Below are 24,025 nucleotides of genomic sequence, written 5' to 3'. Positions count from 1 at the left end.
GCAAGAAAACAGATACAAAACAAAACCAAGAAAAACGAACACCCTAAAGTGTAAACCAGGAAGCAAGGAAATAACTAACAAACTTATCTGCAGAAGTCTTGCTCAGGGAAACAGGAAAGGACAGAACTCCATGCCAGGTTCAGAGACTGAGGAAAATTCAATTATAACCGGCACCAGCAAGGCAAAAAGTGCTCTACTATATACACCAGGCTTGTCTGCAATAGGACTTCCTTAATTCTCAATCAACGCTGACACCTGTCTGAGTCACAGGCTCAGACTTAGCTCCACTACCATTCCTGGCCACCAGAGGGAGCGCCAAGACAGCATCCACACAGACGATATTCACAACATGCTCCGATGGGAAGGATGAGAAGTTCACAACGGTTGCCGCGGGGAGAGGGATCTCTGCTCCCCACGGAACCAACGCCACACAGGGCAGCAGGACTCTAGGGAAGATCATACTTCATGTTGGTTTTCTAGAATCTGCCTGGACGGGGAAAGTTTCAAGCTTCCCTGCCCACACAGCGCCCGACAGCACAGTGCCATATAGGATCCAGGGCCTTGTATCAAGCAGGACCCCACATCGGAACCGCGGCACCTGCAGATAGTGACGAGTACATCTCGTGAACCCAGGGTCCCCTCGTAGCTTCAAGCCAGGGGATCCACAGACAGGCGTTATAAGGAGAAAACCACCGAACACCAAATCGGGCTGATCTCTAAAGGGATTCAGGTTCAACGGAGCCCATCATAGCAAGTGGCCAGTATTGCCTGGGTGAGCAACATCGTGCAAAAGTGAATAAACAACCTGGAATCTCAACCATAGACTCTGGCTCTTTATTACTCGTACTGCCGCTTCCTGCCGCCATCACTACTCCCCTCATCATCCTCCCCGGGGCCCGCTCTGCCTGTGGAGAGCGATAGCATCTCTGGCTCCCCTGGCCGCATACCACAGGTGGCGTCTTGCCAAACACCTCACTACCACCCCCATCATCCTTCCGCAGCCATCCTCTGTACACCTCGGGCAACAGAGCCGGGCTAGGCCGCTCGTGACAATGACAGTCGACGGCCCGGCAACGAGTAGGTTAAAACGCACCTACACTGTGGGGCGCTACACTTACAGGATGCTTGGCTTCAGATTACATAGCAAAAACCTCCTCACAGAGTCTCTTTAATGAATTTGGCACATCTTATTAGTGACGAGCGCCTACTGGAAGAATTTAATGGGTGGGCATAGTAACATCCTGTTCTACCCTGACACCTGCCATGCACTGCCCATTTTGTCTGCAAAGAAAATGCCAACTTTGTATTGTGCAGAAATGTTGCGACTTTGATTTCTTGGCCCCTTAGATATGAAAAATGATCTGCTGAAAGTAAGCTGTACGTATACTTTTTCCATTGTGTGCAGAATTATTAGGCAAGTTGTATTTGAGAGGATTTTTTTTTATTATTGATCAACAACTATGTTCTCCGTCAACCCAAAAGACTCATAAATATCAAAGCTTAATATTTTTGGAAGTTGGAGTGGTTTTTTTTTTAGATTTGGCTATCTTAGAAGGATATCTGTTTGTGCAGTTAACTATTACTGTGCAGAATTATTAGGCAACTTAATAAAAACCAAATATATTCCCATCTCACTTGTTTATTTTCACCAGGTAAACCAATATAACTGCACAAAATTTAGAAATAAACATTTCTGACATGCAAAAACAAAACCCCCCAAAAATTAGTAACCAATATAGCCACCTTTCTTTATAATGACACTCAACAGCCTACCAAACATAGATTCTGTCAGTTGCTTGATCTGTTTGCGATCAACATTGCGTGCAGCAGCCACCACAGCCTCCCAGACACTGTTCCAAGAGGTGTACTGTTTTCCCTCCATGTAGATCACACATTTTATGAGGGACCACAGGTTCTCTATGGGGTTCAGATTAGGTGACCAAGGGGGCCATGTCATTATTTTTTCATCTTTTAGACCTTTACTGGCTAGCCACGCTGTGGAGTAGTTGGATACATGTGATGGAGTATTGTTTTGCATGAAAATCATGTTTTTCTTGAACAATACCGACTTCTTCGTGTACCACTGCTTGAAGAAGTTGTCTTCCAGAAACTGGCAGTAGGTCTGGGAGTTGAGCTTCACTCCATCCTCAACCCAAAAAGGTCCCACAAGTTAATCTTTGATAATACCAGCCCATACCAGTACCCCACCTCCACCTTGCTGGCGTCTGAGTCGGAGTGGAGCTCTCTGCCCTTTACTGATCCAGCCTCTGGCCCATCCAGAGTCACTCTCATTTCATCAGTCCATAAAACCTTTGAAAAATCAGTCTTAAGATATTTCTTGGCCCAGTCTTGACGTTTTCTCTTATGTTTCTTGTTCAAAGGTGGTAGTTTTTCAGCCTTCCTTACCTTGGCCATGTCCCTGAGTATGGCGCACCTTGTGCTTTTTGATACTCCAGTAACGTTGCAGCTCTGAAATATGGGCAAACTGGTGGCAAATGGCATCTTGGCAGCTTCACGCTTGATTTTCCTCAATTCATGGGCAGTTATTTTGCGCCTTTTTTGCCCAACACGCTTCTTGCGACCCTGTTGGCTATCTGACATGAAATGCTTGATTGTTTGGTGATCACGCTTTAAAAGTTTGGCAATTTCAAGACTTCTGCATCCCTCTGCAAGACATCTCACAATATTGGACTTTTCAGAACCTGTCAAATCTCTCTTCTGACCCATTTTGCCAAAGGAAAAGAAGTTGCCTAATAATCAAGCACACCTTAAATAGGGTGTTGATGTCATTACACCACACCCCTCCTCATTACAGAGATGCACATCACCTGATTTACTTAATTGGTAGTTGGCTCTCAAGCCTATACAGCTTGGAGTAGGACAACATGTATAAAAATTATCATGTGATCAAAATACTCATTTGCCTAATAATTCTGCACACAGTGTATACTCAACTGCTGTTCTGCTGCGTTTGACTTATTTGCTGCAAAATTAACAGTTAGTTATTTTGAATCTAGTTTATTTAGTCTCCATAGAATCCTCTGTTCCACATCTGTTTGTTCTTCAGTTTCTTTCCCTTCGTTCAGCCTCTTTTGACAACGATGATCAAATTAAATTCCAGGTCGTGAAGATATAAGGGCTTGCGAATGTTCTGTGCTCAGAAGGAACAGTATCTGTACAGAACAATACAAAACATTACAATAGAACTTAGGTCAGTATATGATCTATATAAATTGGTCTAACCTGACCGAAGTAATCAAAATGACAAATATAGTGTATAGGAAAATGCAAATACAATGCACATAAAAGTTGTTACATAACGAGCTATCAGAATTTTTTTCAATATAGAAGACACAAGACTACGTAATGCAGGTAAGAGTTTGTGAATCAACGTCATGGGTATAAAACATAAAAAATTATATTAGTTAAATAACTGTTCAAAAACAAACCTGTAAATTCAAGAAAAGTAGCTATTTCTAATAGATTTGATGCTGCTAAAACCGAAAAGGATACAATTGATAATTAGCACTAATTGGTGGAGGAAGGTTGAACTAGATGGACCGAGATCTTTTTTTCAACCTAAGTAACTATGTAGCTCTAGTTTCTATTTTACAAGTGTCGATCGTGGAGAACTGTAAACGTATGGGCTTGTAAGATTCATTACATTAAGTCTCGCCTGTAAAAAAAATGTTTCAGCCTGGTACAAAAAGAAACCATTGGCTGATTCTAAGAAAATATTACTCCCTTCACTACACATCAAACTATGGTAGGACTAATGAAAAACATTGGAAAAAGAAGGCAACAAGAAAGGGAAGGTTTCAAGTAATTGACATCAAAATTTCCTTGATTAAGTCATGCAAAGTTGAAAAAGGGTATCTGTCACACTCGGAGTTGGAGAAGTCCGAATGCACAGCGTCACACTTGCATTCAGACCTACAGGCGTCTGTCACACAACAAAAACATCACAAATAAATGGGAACACAGTGGACACCTTAAAATGGTGGGCCCTGGTGCTAGTGAGAGGGAAGAAGGGACACCACGTGCTCTCACCTGCGGCTGTACCCTACTTTTTTAGCCAGTCCGTATACAGGTTCCGCACCTGTTTCCGAACAGGATACCTGAAACCCTGAGAGCCCCTGTAATAACACTGGTTAGTGAGCTGGCAAGTGAGGATCGCTAGTCCCACTTCTGCACTAATACAGCAAGAAGGGAAAAGTAGGCACACAGGGGGAAAGGATACAAACAGCAAACTGTACGGTTCCAGTCAGACTCCAACGCAGCAGACGGAGGGGGAAAAGACAGTACCGCAGCAGCTCCTTTCACCAAAGAGGCCAGAATAGAATTAATTCTATCAACAGCAATGGTTGCTGGGTAGTAGCCACTTCTTAAAGGTGAGGGGCATGGTAACTAAGCAGCTGCACCTGAAATGGACTGCTGGAAAGCTGCTGGCAACAAAACTGACATTAACCCTTTCAGCACCAAAGGAAAGACACACATTTAAAATTAAGAGTCTACAAACAGAATGAGCCTTAGGCCCTGAACCTGTCACATGTCTCTATATGCAGACAGGCCACCGCACCGTGACAGTATCTTTGTTGGCCCACAGATTAGGGAACTTTACAAGGGCATTCATTCGATGACTTACTTCAGGCAGTCGAGAAGGCATTGTGGAATAGTTTTAACCTGTTCCCAACCACCCACTGTAGATAAACATTGGCGCTTGCTAGACTTTGTGCAGCACCAAAGTTTTTCTACGGTTGGCCGTCAGGAGAGTATTGCAACCCACAAAGTCCCACAATTGCCGGGGTATCGGTGCAGAATGGTAGTTCTGACTGGAGACATTATTGGGATCTGATCTATCAGACACCCCATTACTAACCCAATAATCCTAAAAAAACAACAACACATAATAAAAAAAAATAGTTTATTTGAATAAAGACTCCCTTACACTATCCCTTCTTCACCAATTTATTATAAAAAATGTTCCCAAGAAGCTCCTCCATTGTAGTCTAGGTTCCCCAAATGCAGCTCCAATCACTTGAATAGCAGTAAAGTGCACTATTCACAGGAGCCTGGTGGTGATGACAACTCTCATCAGTGTTACTGGGTCTCACTGAGTGCAGCTCTGATGAGCGTTGTCATCAGGCTCCTGTGAATAGCTGTACTTTACTGCTATTCAAGTGATTGGAGCTGCATTTGCGGAACGTAGACTACAATGGAGGAGCATCTTGGGAACATATTTTATAATAAATTGGTGAACAAGGGATAGTGTAAGGGAGTCTTTATTCAAATAAACAATTTTTTTTGTATGTGTGGTATTTTTCTTAGTATTATTGGGATAGTAATGGGAGTGTCTAATAGACGCCTCTCCATTAGTAACATTGGTGGCACATCACCAATAGACACAGCCACTATTGAGCAGCCTTCAACTGACAATATTACCCCGGTTTCACACATCCGGCTTTTCGCCGGTTTGGCGGATGTGGCGCACGCCAGTACAGTGTATACAGTACAGTGGCAGCGCGACAAGCGCCGGTCACATGCTATCATGTGACCGGAGCATGTGACCCAGAAGTTGCGGTGCTGCCACTGTACTGTATCATACTGTACTGGCGTGCGCCGCATCCGCCAAACCGACGAAAAGCCGGATGTGTGAAACTGGGCTTACGTATGTGTACCTGCCTCTTCAATTAGTGGAGGGGTAGCTTAGACTGTTTAGTAGCGATCACAATTAACTTCTTTGCGACCTAGGATATAATGCGACCTATCTATATGTTCAAGGTTGCTTCCCTTTAAAGCAGACTTGCGCAGTGAGCCCGTACTATTGCCTGCACATGTGTGCTGATATGATCAGCAGACAAGTGCAGCTAACAGGAACGGGTGGATCGGAGAGCCACCCGTGCCTGTTAATCAGTTGTATCGTGCTGTTATACGCTGATATCACAATTTAACATGCTCTGGCAGGGATTGCACTTTTCCCCGCTGCCATTGGCAGTCCCTTGACATGATTACAGGAAGTCAATAGGTTGCCATGACAGCGCTGCATCAGCTGATGTCCTCTGTACTTCTGATGCTGTCATGACTCATTTCCTGTGAATGCCGACAGAGTGCCGACACTCACAGAAATAAGCATTTCTCCTGATCAGAGCGATTCTGAAGCATTTCTCTGATCAGTAGAAGCGATCGGATAGTGGAGGCATAAAGTCCCCTTGGGGGACTAGTAAAATTAATAAAAAAAATGTAAAAAAAAAAAAAAGTTCAAATCACCCCTTTTTTGCCCCATTGAAAATAAAACAAACAAAAAAATGAATAATATACACATATTTGGTATCGTCTTTTTGAGAAATATCTGATCTCTCATAATATAAAAATAAATTAATCTGATTGTTAAAGGGCGTAGAGAGAAAAAAAAAATCAAAAAGCCAGAATTATGTTTTTTTTGGTCTTTGCAACATTGCAATAAAATGCAATATTAGGTGATCAAAACATCACATCTATGCAAAAATGGTAGAATTAAAAACCACCTCAAGACGCAAAAAGTAAGGCTGCTTTCACACCTCCGGTTTCTGCAATGCGGCACAATCCGGCACTTTGCAGGAAAATCGCAACCGTTTTTTTTTGCTGCCGATTGCGTTTTTTCTGCATAGACTTTAATTAGTGCCGCATTGTGCCGCATGGCCTTGCGTTCCATCCGGTTTTTGCCGCATGCGGCAGATTTAGCCGATGCGGCGGCCGGATGGAACGTTGCCTGGCACGTTTTTTCGTGCGGCAAAAAAAAACGCATCGTGCCGCATTCGACCGATGCGGCGCATTTTTCAATGCATGCCTATGGCGGCCGGACGCGGCGTGATGCGGCAATAACCGCATCCGGCCACCGCATGCGGTTTTTGCCACTGCGCATGCTCAGTAGCATGCCGCAAGCGGCAAAAACCGGACTGGCCGCAAAGGAAAAACTTATGCAAAGGATGCGGTGTGTTCACCGCATCCGTTGCATAGCTTGCACAGCCGGATTGAGCCGCACAGCTCAAGCTGGATGTGTGAAAGCAGCCTAAGCCGTCACTGAGCCCCAGATCTATAAAATGAAAACACTATGGGTCTTGGAAATGATGACAAAATCGCTATATTTTTTATTATTTTTTTTTACAAATTTCTGAATTTTTTCACCACGTTGATAAAAGTAAAATTATACATATTTGGTATCTAAGAACTCATACTAACATGGGGAACCATAATACCAGTTCAGTTTTACCATATAGTGAACATGGTAAATAAGAAATAAAAAAAACAACTGTGCAATTGAACTTTTTTTTTGCAATTTCACTGCATTTGGATTTTTTTTCCCGATTTCCAGTACAATATGGGGCAGAATGAATGGTGTCGTTCAAAAGTATAACTCATCCTGCGAAAAACAAGCCCCCATAAGACTATACTGACGGAAAAAGTTATGGCTCTTTGAAGAAGGGGAGGAAAAAACGATAAAATGGAAAATCGCCCGGGGGTGAAGGGGATAAGAGGTGCACACCACTAAATTTGTTACTTACAAGATCTGTGGTGTGTACCTCACCAGAAATGTTACTCCAGTCATTTCTTGGCAGGAATTGCCATGAATATCGCACCCAAGTTCTGCCCCTATTGACGGAGCTGTTGGACACTGTCAAGAAAACGCAAAAAGCTGAAAATCTTTGTGCACCTTTGTGTTGCCCCAAAATGTGTTGACATTTGAAGGTTTTTATGCCAGAATGATGGCGTGAATACCTTGATAAAGCGTGGCCTATGTCTTTCTTTACAGATCTGGTGGCTGATCTGGGGTCATGGTGAGCTCTGCTGAAAGGTGATGTGTAACGCTTTAGGTTGGGGAGTGCCATAAAATAATACTGTCATGACTAAGCAGGGTGACGCTTTTCTTCCCCCACACCATGGTGCTGTATCCATCATATGATGGTCACTAAGGCTGCTTTCACACATCCGGTTTGTGCTGAGCGGCACAATCCGGCTCAAAAACATACGCAACGGATTCGGCGAAAAAAACAGATCCGTTGCATAAGTTTTCCGATGCGGCCCGTCCACTTTTTGACGGATGCGGCTTGATACTGAGCATGCGCAGTGCAAAAAAAAACGCATCCGGTGGCCGGATGCGTTTTTTGCCGCAGGACGCCGCATCTGGCGTCCATAAGCTTGCATTGTGAATCGCGCCGCAGCACGCCGAATCCGGTGCGATGCGGTTTTTTCGCCGCACAAAAAAAACGTGCCAGGCAACGTTCCATCCGGCTGCCGCATGGGCTAAATATGCCGCATCCGGGAAAAACCGGACGCAACGCAAGGCCATGCGGCACAACACGGCGCTAATGCAAGTCTATGCGGGAAAAACGCAACCGGCGGAAAAAAAAACGGTTGCGTTTTTTCTGCACAGTGCCATATTGTGCCGCTCAGCAAAAACCGGATGTGTGAAAGCAGCCTAACATTGGCCCTGTCGGTCAATATTCCTTTTATCCGTGGAGGTCCCAGTGTTCAGATCTCCACTAGTGATGAGCGATCGGGTGCTCTGTACTCATAGCCAGCATGTCGGATGCTTAGATTGGCGCAACTCGAGTACCGGAATATAATGGAAGTCAATGGGGAACTCCAGCATGTATCCAAAAGATCGCCATATGGAAAGTCTCTTAGCTTTTGCTGATACTGTAAAAAGCAGATATACAAAACGCAACAACGAAAACGCTACGTGAACATAGCCTTTAAGAAAAACTGTCGTAGTTGCACATCGCAACCAATTAGAGGTCAGCTTTCACTTTTAACACTGTTCTAGTCAAATGAAAGCTGCACTGAGATTGGTTCCTATGAACAGTCATGGCAGTACTCCCTTCCTACGTGTGCAGCCTTGTGTTTGAGGGTATGTGCGCATGTTGCTTTTTACCTGCTTTTTACCTGCTTTTTTGCTGCTTTTTCTTCTGCGCTGTTTAATGCCAAAATGGATGTGTTCTTCTATTCAAGCAAAGTCTATGGGAATTTGGGTTTCTTGTTCACACTATGTTGTTCAAAATGCTGCCTTTTTGTGGCAGAACTTTGGTCAAAAACTCAGCTTTTCAAAGAAGCAACATGTCAATTGTTTTTGCCATTTGGGTTTTGCACTGCAAAGCTGAGTTTTTGACCAAAGTTCTGCCACAAAAAGGCAGCATTTTGAACAACATAGTGTGAACAAGAAACCCAAATTCCCATAGACTTTGCTTGAATAGAAGAACACATCCATTTTGGCATTAAACAGCGCAGAAGAAAAAGCAGCAAAAAAGCAGGTAAAAAGCAGGTAAAAAGCAACGTGCGCACATACCCTAACGCTTTGGCTTTCCCCTCTAGGGAGAACCCGATAAACAATCTATTGCTGTGTATACAGTGTATACAGTGTAATAATTTATTCACGCCTCTCTCGCAGTGCTCGCACGCCACCTCTCTGCCTGCTGTAACCGCACTCCGTCTCCGCCATCCTTATATACCCCTAACTTCTGTTCTCCTCCAATAGGATGCCCAGTCACGCCCAAAACCCGTCCCGGACACGCCCACGCTTCTAGCCACGCCCATCCTGGCACACGCACTGTAGTCCAGGCACACTAGGCTCATGTGAACGGCGGCTCCTCCCCGTGTGCGGTTACCACGCCCAGGCCCCTCGGATCTAGCGGCCGGGACCTGTCGCTCCTCCTCCGGTTTTCTCTGCTGCTACCGAGGTGTGAGCAGGTTGCTGTGAGGCAGTGACAGACCGGGCTTAGGAGCGGCGGCTGGGAGTTCCGTGTGTCAGGTGATGAGGCCTGGATGATGAGCGCAGTGTGCTGCGGCAGTGCCGGGAGGAGGGCTGCAGGGGCCGCACCTGCCGAGCTGTGTGTCTATACCGCGGTGGGGGAACGGCTGCGTGTTGTCATGGCGACACGATGCGTCCTGTGTCTGGGCTGGAGGCCGCATAGTGATGGATGCGGCAGGGGCCTCTGTCTCCTCAGCTGTCACTGATGTGTGGGGCAACATGGATGAGTGGCCAATTCTCCCAGCTCCACACTGTGTATATGGTGATGGCCGCCTGGGGGCTGCACATGATCTAGGCTAGGAGGTGTAGAACCGCCCCCCCATCACTTAAGGAATCACACCCATATAGTAGTAGACCCCAATCCTAAGCGCTGATTCACCTAGGTGCACACTGTGCATATGGTGATGGCCGCCTGGGGGCTGCATAGGATATAGGATGTGTAGACCCCCCCCACCCCGATCACATAAGGATTGACCCCCATATAGCAAGAGACCACAATCCTGAGCGGGTCCATAGCTGATTCACCCAAGTCCACTCTGTGTATATGGTTATGACTGCTTGGGGGCTGCACATGATCTAGGAGGTGTAGACTCCCCTGATCACATAAGGACTGACCCCACATATGGTAGGAGACCTCAATCCTGAGCGCTGATTCACCTAGGTGCACACTGTGTATATGGTGATGGCCACCTGGGGGCTGCACATCATATAGGATGTGTAGACCCCTCTAATCACATAAGGAATGACCCCGATATGGCAGGAGACCCCCAATCCTGAGTGCTGATTCACACAGGTCTCACTGTGTGTGTGTATAGTGATGGTGGGGGCTGCACATGATATAGGAGGTGTAAACCCCCCCCCGATCATATAAGGAATGACCCACATATGGTAGGAGACACCAACCCTGAGCTGTTCCATGGCTGATTCACCCAGGTCCACTCTGTGGATATGGTTATTGCTGCCTGGGGGCTGCATATGATGATCTAGGAGGTGTAGACCCCCCCCCCCCTGATCACATAAGGAATGACCCCACATATGGTAGGAGACCCCCAGTCCTGAGAACTGATTCACCCAGGTGTACACTGTGTATATGATGATGGCCACCTGGGGGTGCACATGATCTAGGAGGTGTAGACCCCCCTGATCGCGTCAGGAGTGACACCCCCCCCCCCCCCCATATGGTAGGAGGCCCCCAATCCTGAGTGTTGATCCATGGCGGATTCACACAGGTCCACACTGTATATGTTATCCTCCTGGGGGCTGCACATGATATAGGAGGTGTAGACCCCCCTGATCACATAAGGAATGACCCTCAATCCTTAGTGCTGATCTGTGGCTAATTCACCCAGATCCACTCTATATAAAGTGATGACCTCCTGGGGGCTGCACATGATATAGGAGATGTAGACCCACTTGATCGCATAAGAAATGGCCCCCCCAATCCTAAGCACTGATCCGTCTGTTTATAATAGACCCCTCCTTATGCCTCATTATTGGGGGTCTCTCCTATTAGAGCAAGAGTTATGGGAAAGTGCCCTTCTAAACAGTGCCAGGGGCCCCCCAGTAACATTGGCTCTGGGGGACCCACTATTCTGCGAAATGCAAATGTGTCATTACCATCATTCATAAATGAACCTTCTACATAATAATACTGTGATTAGTGTTTCCATTGGATGATGCCTTTGTGTGTAGACAGTAAATCAAGTGAATTGTGCCATCTACTGCTCATGTAGAGTGGTGAGGGCCCGACTCCTGCACAGGGGCCACCGGGGGATCCTCCTGCTCTCCTGAGGGCCAGTCCGAGTCTGCGTATACTACTGTACATTGCAGACATGGCTGCTGATCACCCCTTGTAAGGGGCTACATTAAGATTGGGGCTTTCCTTGCTGGAAACTTTCTATGGCAGGGGCAGGCATTAATTTTGCCAAAGAGCCACATGAGAAACCGGGACTGTTGTAGAGGGTCCAGATGCGGCGCTTTTCCCAATGCATCCCTATGGATGCCGGATGCGGCGCGATGCGGCAACAACCGCATCCGGCCGCCGCATGCGGTTTTTGCCACTGCGCATGCTCAGTAGCATGCTGCAAGCGGCAAAAACCGGACCGGCCGCATGTAAAAAACTTATGCAAAGGATGCGGTGTTTTCACCGCATCCGTTGCATAGGCTTCACAGCCGGATTGAGCCGCAGAGCTCAAACCGGATGTGTGAAAGCAGCCTAAGGTGAACTTAAAGGAGTGCTCTCAAGTCAGGAAGTTAACTTCTTCAATGCACCAGACACTTGTTCACATGGGCAAATTCCTTGTGGTTTCCACAAGATGTCCGCAGTGTTTCCCTCCTCAGAGATTTAGTGAGGTAGCAGTGGAAGCTGTAGAGCCCAGGCCTTCTGGTCACCAGTGAATGTAGTGTAGAAGACTCACGGCGACATATGTGACTGGTAAGAGACGAAGTGCAGCCAAGGCCACAGTTGTGCGTGTATATTCCCACATCAGATTATCCTCCCCATCTGTTATGTCCATATTTTGCTGCTGATGACCTTGCAGTGCTTCTAAGCTAGAAAACTCTAAAATAATACAGTGCAATCTGCTTATGAATGTGATGGGTAGCCAGCGGTCAGGAAGAGTCCTGTAAGACTTATAGAGATACGGCTCACTTGGTGGCCTTGAAGTGAAGTAGGCATGGAAGGCGACTTTAACACTAGAAGTCCCAGAGAAGGGTCATTTAACATTTCTACCATTAGAACCCTATGGAGCTCGAAATTCCTGGGACTTCTAGTGTTAAACAACATTTCAAGGCTGCTTTATTAAAACTCCATAAAGTGAACCACAAAACAGAAAAATAAATGGCTTCACAGTCCTAACAAAGGTACTACAATGTTAGTTCAACACACAAGTCCCACTTCACATAGGAGGACCTCTTACCTCCACACACAGATGACTACACCTGCACTTTCTTTTGTCCACCATAACATGATCTGGGATGGGATTTTATGAGAGCTAGTCCCACCCATCTCTCTGACTACTTGTAAACCTGGCCCTTGTCAGTCCTATTAATCCTCTCAGTACTGTATGTACTGCTCACTTCCAGGCTTACATCACAAGAGAATATCATCTCTGTCATGCATATTTCACCTCGATAACGTATCTGGTGGCCATCTTGCATCCCCCCACCCCTTCTGCTCAAAGCCAGAGGGCTTGCCACCTTACACCATCAAACAGTGGACTCTTGACAGTCTGTCTGCATTGCCATGTAGTTTCCTGGGCCTGTGATCTACACGGAAGTGAAAGCTCTGAAGTGCCGGAAACTACGTGGTCATGTTCCCTTTATTTTCTCTCATCCATCTCACTGGGGCATGGTTTAACACTAACCTAAATTTCCTGCCTAAGGTCCGTTTCACACATCCGGCATTTCGCCAGATTGCCGGATCCGGCACACTCCAGTACAGTGTTAATACTGTACTGGCATCGCGGCAAGCTCCGTTCACATGCTCCGGTCACATGACCGCATGTGACTGGAGGTTGCCACGATGCCATTGTACTGTATTACACTGTACTGGAGTGTGCCGGATCCGGCAATCTGGCGAAATGCCAGATGTGCGAAACTAGCCTTATAGGTAATCTCTTAAAGTGCCAACTCCTATTTGTTGGCTAAACACTCCTTCTCCATGATGGAGTAATTCTTCTCTCAGGAAGACAGTTTCTTACTCAGGTACAATATTAGGTGTTCTTTGCCGTTCACTTCTTGGAACAAGATGGCCCCTAACATGTCTTCTAATGCATTTGTCTGGATCATAAATTTCTTATTGAAGTATGGTGCCACTAAAACAGTCTGTATACACAGAGCTTGCTTCAGTTCTTGGAAGGCAATTTCCACTTCTGTAGACCACTTGGCCATAGCCGATGTCACAAGTTCAGGATGAAGTGATAGTAGTAGCCCACAATGCCCAGAAACGCTCTATCTTGTTTCTTCGAGAGTGGTTGTGGCTTGTTCTGGATGGCATCCACCTTGTGCATTTGGGGCTTGATCTCGCCCTGCCAACGGCATAGCCCAAGTATCTTGCGTCTTTCATCCTGACAGCACATTTCTTGGGGTTGACAAAAAACCCCGCCTTCCTGAAGTCATCAAAAATCACCTAGCCCAGATGGTTTCCCCAATCCTGGCTGGGGATTACAATGTTATTCAGGTAGGTCGCTGATTATTTCTTATGGGGAGCTAGGTTTTGGTCCATGTCTCTCCGGGAGGTGGCTGGAGGTCCTTGCCGCTCAAATGGCATCTGGACATACTGGAAATACCTATCCAGTGTTGAAAAGACTGTCCTATGCTTGGCATCTCTGGAAAGGGGAATCTGCCAATACTCTTTCGTGAGGTCCAGGGTGGTGATGTAGCAGGCTGGCCCTTGGCTCTCAATGAGCTCGTTGACACGGGGCACTGGCTATATCTTCAACATGGAAACTTTGTTCAGCTTCCTGTAGACTTTGCAGAACTGCCATTCTGCATTCGGTTTCGGAACCAAGACAATAGGACTGGTCCAGCCACTCTTGGACGATTCAGTCACTCCTAGGTCCAATATCCGCTTCACCTCCTTCAAGATTACCTCTCAGTGAGCCTTGGGAATCTGGTATGGCTTCAAACTCACTCAGACATGAGGTTCCATGAAGATTTCATGTTCTTTGACTTGAGTACAACCCTGCAGTTATGAGAATACGTTTTTGTGCCGATTAAGCAATTTTCAGCACTCCTGCTTTTGGGTAGTTGACAGCATCTCTGCCACCTTAGCAACTTCCACATCGGCTTATTACTTGGTTGCCAGACACTGGGCTTCCACGAGTTCCCGATCTTGCCATGGCTTGCTGAGATTGACGTGGTACACGTGGTAGGGCTTCCTTTTCCCTGCTTGGTGGATTTTATAATTAAGTTCCCCCAATTTTTCAATTACTTGGGGCTTTGCCACTTGGCCAGAAATGTGTTTCTACTGTGAGTACAAGCTCTAGGACACAATCTCCCGGTCTGAACTGTCCAACTCTTGCTGACCAATTGTATACTTTTAGCTGGGCCTCCTTGTGCCTGGAGGAGGTGCTCTCTCACGATTATGCTCTTATATGGTGTAGCCTCTGCTTTCCCAGGTCTCTTTCGCTATATAGAGTAGTCCACAGGGGTGTCGACCATACAACCGCTTAAAAGGGTAAAAACCCATAGAGGCCTCTGGCACTTTTCTGATGGAGAGTAACAGGTACGGTAGTAGACAATCCCAGTCTCAGCCGTCCATTTCCACAATCTTCTTTAGCATGGCCTTCAACATTTTATTAGATCGCTCCATGAGTCGATCTGTCTGTGGGTGGTATACCAAGATCCTAAGTTGAGTAATCTACAGGACTTTGCACAATTCCTTCATGACAATCAACATCAATGGCATTCACTTGTCCCTCAGGATCATTTTCTCTAGTCCGGTTCTGTAAAAGATCTGGCCAATTTTTTTGCTATACTCTTAGCAGAGTAATTTCAGTGGTACTGCCTCTGGGTCATACATTATGTTACATGGTACCACTAGGATATACTGATGCCCTCTGGCAGATGTGACCAGGGGTCCTACCAAATCCTTTGCTCTGCGATCAAATGAGACCTCAATGATGGCTATAGCAGTAATGGGGTGAAGTAGCAGGTGGGTGAGGACATAGAATAATTGAGGACCTACAATAATTCAAAATCTCTCTGTTACAGCCGGGCCAGTAGATCTGTTCCTGTGTTTTATCTACCCCAGATGACAACCTAAGACATGAGGATGCGCCATGTCTAATACCTTGAATTTGTAGGGCCCTGGTACCAACAACTGCCTTACGACCTCACCCCTCTTACTTGCAGACACGATATAACTGGATACCTGGTGTCGGCCTCCGGCACTTGAGCATTCCTGTTTAAAACAGTTACATTATCAAACGCCCCTTTAAGAGTTGGGACCCTCACTCGGGCAGTTCCACAGGGCCCCCTGGACACTTCCAGCTCAGGAATGTTGGCCTCACCTTCATTGCCAACCAACATACAAAAAGGATACCCATTTGACTCAAGCTGCAACTAAATTGTTGCTTTATTCCCAAGTTTTACATTTTCTAACAAACTACACCTCTCAATGAATTGATCTAGGGGTGCAGTGATCATATTGACACCACAAGTGCGTGCCAGAATTTTATACCATTGGGTGGTAAAGAAAAAATTAGATTTCTAGCACAAAAATTTTGTTAACCATAGATTTTACATTTTTATACAGGAAAATGTGTGAAAATGGCACCAAAATGTGTCACACAAATTTCTGCTGAACATATTAGTACCTCATTTGTGGCTGTATACTTACTGCTTAACCACACGGTGAGATTCAGGAGGGAAGGAGCATTAGTTGACTCTTGGAGAACAAATTTTCATACATTGGTTTGTGGACTCCATATACAGAGCCCCTAAGTGCCAGATGAGCAGACCCCCCCTCCCCCCCCCCCTCAAGTGACCCCAATTTGGAAATTAATCCCATCTAGAAATGTATCTACAGGAGTATTTCCAATTTTGACTTATCGGGTGTTTTTCAGAAGCAAGAAACAATGGATGTTGCTGAGTGAAAAATTTCAAATCTGCCATTGTAGATTGTTCAGCTCATAAAGTGTGGCCAGCTCATGCTTCTGGACACATGCACCCAGTATATTAGAGAAGGGCATTTGGATTTGGGAGCACAGATTTTGCTGGATTTCTTTTTTTGGGGAGTCATAGCGCTTTTATAGAGTCTTTGTGCTACCAGTAACATGGATCTGGGGAACCAGAGTGGGAACTTTTTTTTATTTTTCTGTATAGAGTTGAAGATTTTTTTGGGCACATTTTACATTACATTTTGGGTCATGTATCCGATGCTGTACGCTGAGCACTTACATCCGAGATTCCATCTGAATCTCAAAATTACAGGATTCAGATGACATCCCTGAAGGATCAATTCACTATATTGAGGCAGCAGCATTACTCTGGACTCCGTCTGGCCTCTGTATTGGTGCCTTTTTCAGAAGTGCACAAAAGTGTGGTCGACCGCGTTTTTATGAACCACTGAAAAGACTGTCACCGCCGGATCGTAGGACAGACTGTGTCCAAGGTGACTCCATCCGCCTCATTATTTGGAATGTTCATCACGTATTTCAGAGCCTTACATGTAAACCTTGATGTAAGCACTCAGCGTGGAGCGCAGGATAAATGTGAGCCGAACCTTACTGTGATCTTTGGGAGGGAGAATGAATAAATCAACAGCAGGAAAAGAATTGCTTTTATTTATTTTTTTTATGCTGTTCACCAGGTGGTATAAGTGATTAGATGGATTTATTCTTCATGTCAGTGCGATTACAGCAATACCAGATTTATCTAGTTTTGCTACTATCACACGCTAAAACTGCTTTTTATAACAACAAAAAGTTTTTGCATCACCTTATTTAGAAGCTATATTGATTCTATTTCTGCCGACACTGTCATGTGAGGGCTTGTTTGTTGCGTAACGAGTTGACATTTTTATTGGTTCAATTTCTGGACACATGTTTTTTGATCGATTTCTATTACAGCCCTTGGGAAGGCAGAATGAACATAATATAGGAATTCGTTTTTTTTTTTCCTTCATGCTCTTTGCTGTATGCTAAAATTAATAAGACAGCTTTATTCTTCAGGTCAGTGCGATTACAGCGATACTCTGTCTCTGTTCCTATGTTATGCTTGTCTCGGAGTAGATGGTAAAAACCCAGTGACAGATTTTCTTTAAGTAAGGGTCCCATCACACGTATCGACGCACCAACGATCCCACCAGCGATCCGACCTGGCAGGGATCACTGGTAGGTCACTACATGGTCGCTGGTGAGCTGTCAATCAGGCAGATCTCACCAGCGACCATCCATCAGCCACCAGCGACTTGTGTAACGATGCTGCGTTTGGTAACCAGGGTAACACAGGGTAAAAAAGGTCCTGATCGTTTTGTAACGATCGGCGATATCACAGCAGGGGCCCGCTCGCTGCTGCTTGTCACACACAGCGAGATCGCTGGCGAGGTTGCTGATACGTCACAAAACCTGTGATGTTTCAGCAATCTCGCTATGTGTGACGGGGGCTTTAGACTTATAGGCTGCCAGCGCTGGCTCCCTGTATACGTAGCTAGGTTACACATCGGGTTACTAAGCAAAGTGCTTTGCTTAGTTACCCGATATTTACCCTAGTTACCAATGTATGCTGCTTACACAGAGTTGGTGCTCTTTGGTCTCCCACTGTCAAACATGCCTATGCGTGCTGCACAGCGGGAGACCAACGAGCAAAAAAAGGTCCTGATCGTTTTGTAACGATCGGCGATATCACAGCAGGGGCCCGCTCACTGCTGCTTGTCACACACAGCGTGATCGCTGGCGAGGTTGCTGATACGTCACAAAACCTGTGATGTTTCAGCAATCTTGCTATGTGTGACGGGGGCTTTAGACTTTTTCCCCCCTCCAAAGGTGGAGAACCCCTTTAATGTGCATTTATATGAGCGTTTTTAGGAATTTTCATTTCCATTATATAATTGGCCTGTGTAAACAGGCTGCCGAGCACCTAAGGAAAACACTCATTCTTCAGGTGAAATGATTAAGAATTGTTTTAAAAAATGGTTTGCTGCTGACAATGACAGCGTATGTGGACTTCGAGTGGTTATGGATTAATGTCTAATATCCCTGAAAATCTGGTATAGTGATTAAAGTGTAACTATGATTTGAAAAAGCTTTTCTATATTTCAAGCATTGCATAGTGTTGCTGATCGTTGGGGGCCATATACAGGCTAAATAGTAAGTCTAGGGATCCATACACCACACTGTGAAAGTCAATGTATTGTTACGATTGAGCCCGCACACCGCGCTCTATGCACATTTTATGCCGGAGGGGTGCACTTCAGAGCGGTGTTTTGACCGATTGGTGGGCTCTTAGGAGCCTTAAGGGGGCTTTACACGCTGCGACATCGCTAATACGGAGTCGTTGGGGTCACGGAATTTGTGACGCACATCCGGCCGCATTAGCGATGTTGCTGCGTGTGACACCGATGAGCAATTTTGCATCGTTGCAAAAACGTGCAAAATCGCTCATCGGTGACATGGGGGTCCATTCTCGATTATCGTTACTGCAGCAGCACACATCGGTATGTTTGACGCCGCAGGAATGAGGAAGCTCTCCTTACCTGCCTCCCGGCCGCTATGCGGAAGGAAGGAGGTGGGCGGGATGTTACGTCCCGCTCATCTCCGCCCCTCCACTGCTATTGGGCGGCCGCTCAGTGACGTCGCTGTGACGCCGCTCGGACTGCCCCCTTAGAAAGGAGGCAGATTGCCGGTCACAGCGACGTCGCCGGACAGGTAAGTATGTGTGACGGGTCTGGGCGATGTTGTGCGGCACGGGCAGCGATTTGCCCGTGTCGCGCAACAGATGGGGGCGGGTACCGACACTAGCGATATCGGGACCGATATCGCAGTGTGTAAAGTAGCCTTTATTCTCACTGATCAGTAACATTACATCTCTTTTTGCACTCAATAATGCATTAATTTGCAGTACATTTCCCCTAGTAAATGCAACAGTTCTACCCTTTTAAAAGGAATACTGAACCTAAAAATATGTGATAGCAATGAACAGTAAACTTTCCCCCACTGTGTCTCACTCTTCTGGATTTTCATCTTTTCTCTTGTTTTTTTTTTCTCCTTTTTTTTTTTTTTATCTCTTCCATTTTTGGACTTAGTAAAGTGGGTGGGATTTAACAAGCTTTATGTCCTACTGTGGGTAGTGAAAAGGGGGGAGGCTCATGCTGCAGCCAGTTGTTTTATTCTTAAGAAATTGTGGACTCAAGGACTATAAGGAGAATGTGCAATACTTATAGTAAAAAATCATACTAGAAATGGAATAAGGTCGTGTTTAGGGCTGAGCGGATCCAGACTGTAAGGGTAAGTTCACACAGTGCGTTTTTCGCGGCGGTTTTGCACGTTTTTCGGGTGCGTTTTTGGCCTCAAAACGGCATGACTTTGCTTCCCCAGCAAAGTCTGAGTTTTCATTTTTGCTGTCCGCACACAATTTTTTTTTTAAGCTGCGTTTTTGAGCTTAAAAAAAAAAAAAAAATGGACATGTCAATTCTTTCCTGCGTCTTTCTGCGTTTGCCCCCCATGCAATGCATTGGAAAAACGCAGAGATCAAAAACGCAGCCAAAAATGCACCAAATCACAGTAAAAACGCATGCATTTTTTGCCGCGTTTTGTCGTGGGTGCGTTTTTGTGCGTTTTTAGCGTCCAGAAACGAAGCGTCAAAAAAACGCAGCATGTGCACATACCCTAAAAGTTTCAACGCTCTCTTGGTGCCGGACCTGTGCGCGGGATTCTGGGTGCACGATTCGGATTCGACAATTAAAGTAAAAAAAAACGAAATAAGTGAGAGTTTCATACTTACCGAGACTCTGTGTCATGGTGGCACACTGCTTCCGGGTCGCACATTCACTTCCTGTACTGACAACTTGCACTGCTTTCCCCACCCACAGGCCGTCCTCTCGTCTGTGATTGGTTGCAGCCTGTGACAGTCTCTGCTGCAGTCATCACTCATCGCGGCTCAGTAATGGGCTACACTCATAGCTGGCAGTCTTCTCTATGGCTGTTGGCAGTGACATGTAGCAGAGCTGGATGTGTCGTTGTTGGACCTCGTGTGGATTACGCCGGAGCTGCAGGGTGTTTGGGGTTAATAAAGAGGTGAAAGAGGGTGTGTTTTGTACTTTATTCCAAATAAAGGATTTTTCTCTGTCATTATTTACAGTGGCATGCAAAAGTTTGAGCACCCCTGGTCAAGTTTACTGGTATTCTGAACAATTAAGCAAGTTGAAGATGAAATTATCTGTAAAAGCCATAAAGTTAAGGATAACACCTATCCTCTGCATTTTAGACAAAAAAAAAATAAAATAAATATATATATTTTTTACATTTTTAAATTCACAACAAAAAATAAAGTTGGCCAATGCAAAATATTGGGTACCCTGCATGGTTAGTACCCTGCAGCACCCCCTTTGGCAAGTATCAAAGCTTGTAAATCTTTTTTGTAGCCAGCCAAGAGTCTTTCAATTCTTGTTTGAGGGATTTTCATGCTTTCTTCCTTGGAAGAGTCTTCTTGTTCTGTAAGATTCCTGGGTCCTCTTGCATGCACTGCTCTTTTGCGGTCTAGCCACAGATTTTCAATGATGTTCAGATCAGGGGACTGTGAGGGCCGTTGTAAAACCTTCAGCTTGTACCTTTTGACATAGGCTAATGTGGATTTTGAATTGTGTTTAGGAGCCTTATCCATTTGTAGAAGTCATCCTCTTTTCAACTTCAGCTTTTTTACAGATGGTGTTATGTTTGCTTGAAGAATTTGTTAAACTTTAATTGAATCCATTCTTCCCTCTACCCGTGAAATGTTCCCAGTGCCATTGGATAGAACACAACCCAAAGCATGATTAATCCACCCACATGCTTAATGGTTGGCGAGATGTTCTTGTCATGACATTCTGTCTCCTTTTTTCCCCAAACATTTGGTTTGATCATTGTGGCCAAGGAGTTCTATTTTAACCTCATCAGTTAACACGACTTGTTTCCAAAATACATCAGTCTTGTTTAGATGTTATTTTGCATACTTCTGATGCTAAATTTTATTTTAGGACGCAGGAGAGGTTTTCTTCAGATGACTCTTCCATGAAGGCCATTTTTTTTGTAGGTGTCTCTGAACAGTAGAACAGTGTACCACAACTCCAAAGTCGGCTAAATCTTCCTGAAGGACTTTTGCAGTGAAGTGAAGGTTCTGATTTGCCACTCTAGCAATCCTCCGAGCAGCTCTCACAGAAATTTTGCTTGGTTTTCCAGACTTTATCCTGACCTCCACAGTTTCTGTAAATGCCATTTCTGAATTACTTTTTGAACTGAGGAAAGGGCAACTTGAGAACGCTTTGCTATTTTCTTCTAGCTTTCTTCTGCTTTGTGGGCCTTCACCATTTTGATTTTCAGAGTGCTAGGCAGCTACTTTGAAAAAGCCATGGCTGCTGTTTTATTTGCACAAGGTTAGAGGAAGCTGGGTTTTTATAAAGCTGTGAAATTTGCATCACCTGCCCTTTCCTAACCATGATAATGAACAAGCCACAAACCTAACAGGCTAATTAAGGTCTGAAATGATAGTCAAAGTTATCTGAGCACACAAATCTCCAATTGTGTTCAAACTTTTGCATTGGCCCATTTTCATTTTTGTAGTTTTTAAAATGTTAGGGATGAAAATATCTTTTTTTTCTTACCTAAAATATAAAGGAAATGTGCCATCTTTAACTTTATGCCTTTTAGAGATCATTTCATTTTCAACTTGATTAACTGTTCACAATAAGTGATTTCGACCAGGGGTGCTCAAACTTTTGCATAGCACTGCACACTCACTTACAGGTTGTGATGCAGGTATCTCAAAGATGCCTGTGCCATCACAAACCTAGGGCTTAGTAGCAGCTGTGCGCTGCTATTAACTCCTTATTACCCTGATTGGCACCGCATCAGGCCAATGGGAAGGGCCGGTATCGCACCAGGATTGTCACATCTAATAGATGAGGCAATACCGGGCGGCTGTAGGCTGAGAATACCAGGCCCCAGCCAGCGTTATCATGGCTGGGGATGAAAATCAGGGGGGACCGCATGTCGTGTTTTTTTTTTTTTTTTTTTTTTTTTTTTTTTTTTTTTTTAAATTATTTAAAAAAAAAAAAAAAAAGCCGGAGTCACACTTGTGAGGGATACACTGCACTCAGCTGACACTCAGGGTGGGGGCGTGTCTAACTGTAACCAGTTACACGTGCCGGTGGGCGGGCAAAGTAGGGTCATTCCGTGTCAAGTGGACCAGTTTTAAAAATCGTCCGCACTCGACGTTCTCCGATTTTGCTGAAAATTTATAAGGATGTACATGTATGTTTGAAAAGAGGTTCTGTAAATTTTTAGGGCCAGATCTCAAATATATTGGGCACTGTTGACCTTTCACTGGAGGCCCCTCCCCCCCCAAGCCTGTGGCTTCAGCTAAGAGGATTTTGCAAACTTTGGCACATAGCCATTAGAGTTCTATACTGGCTATGATGCTGAAATTTGGCATACTAGCTCAACGTTTCCTGCTAAACGCGATAAAATTATTACCGGCTATGACAAAACAATATTTCGGCCGCAATTTTGTGTCAAAGTAGCTTGCAAAACGCCTCGCATAAAATTTATGCCTAACTTTGCCCATATATAACTCAAGACCAAAAACCAATAGGAACTGGTGCTTTACCCTGTACAACAAACATCTTCATGACTTTGCATTGCTGCAATATCACGGTCAAAGCATATGTATTTGTGGAAATAATCACACCCACATATGATGAAAAACTTAAAAAAAACGAATTTTACCTATTTTTAGGTCAAATTTCCCAAAAAGGGTACCCCTAAAATATATTAATTCTGATATCATTATAAAGAGCACATTTTTCTCTACAAGGATCATTGGGGTTTTTTTTGGAGTCTCTCCATTTAAGAAAAGAAAAAAAGGGAACCAGCACGATCTGAAATTGGCATGCATCATATAAAAAGTGAAAATTCACAAATTTATTCCAACTGTACTATAATAAAAAAATGAGATTTTTAGCAAATAATTGATCAATTTTTTGAGCCACCCCTGCCAACGTCACGGCAAATCTCAATAGGGGGGTCCTACTCTACATTCTGTATTTCATGTGCCATGCGGCCTCCTAGATAAAGTTAAAAGCAGAACCATAATGGAGCACACATACCTGCAACCTGTATATAGCCGCTTCCATGTTGCAAAAAAGGCACTTGTGGATAGAGACCAGCCCAGGTCCCAGCATGTGGAGCAAGCCCTACACATACCAGGACTATATCAGAACTGATCCTCCCAGTGTCAAAAAGCAACCATTGATAAAGAAGCGGTTATATACAGGTTACAGGTATGTGTGCTCTAGTATGGTTCTGCTTTTAACCTTATCTAGGAGGCCGCATGGCACATGAAATACAGAATGTAGAGTAGGACCCCCCTATTGAGATTTGCCGTGACGTTGGCAGGGGTGGCTCAAAAAATTGATCAATTATTTGCTAAAAATCTCATTTTTTTTTTTTTTTTATTGTAGTACAGTTGGAATAAATCTGTGAATTTTCACTTTTTATATGATGCATGCCAATTTCAGATCGTGCTGGCTCCCCTCTCTCTGTT

General features: G+C 44.8%; 1 protein-coding gene across 1 annotated transcript in view; it reads left to right on the top strand.

Annotated features, from left to right (window-relative positions):
• The first annotated feature begins 9,605 nt into the window (after positions 1–9,605).
• Positions 9,606–24,025, top strand: part of AGTPBP1 (ATP/GTP binding carboxypeptidase 1) — a 245,618-nt gene continuing 231,198 nt past the window's right edge. The window contains exon 1 of the mRNA XM_075318445.1: positions 9,606–9,784. The gene's annotated coding sequence lies outside the window, so the exon portion shown is untranslated. The remainder of the gene's footprint in view (positions 9,785–24,025) is intronic.

Source organism: Anomaloglossus baeobatrachus, chromosome 1, assembly GCF_048569485.1.
Source record: "Anomaloglossus baeobatrachus isolate aAnoBae1 chromosome 1, aAnoBae1.hap1, whole genome shotgun sequence".
NCBI classification, from domain to species: Eukaryota; Metazoa; Chordata; class Amphibia; order Anura; family Aromobatidae; genus Anomaloglossus; species Anomaloglossus baeobatrachus.
The sequence above is the reverse complement of the archived record's forward strand: the minus strand, read 5'-3'. Positions and strand labels throughout refer to the sequence as shown.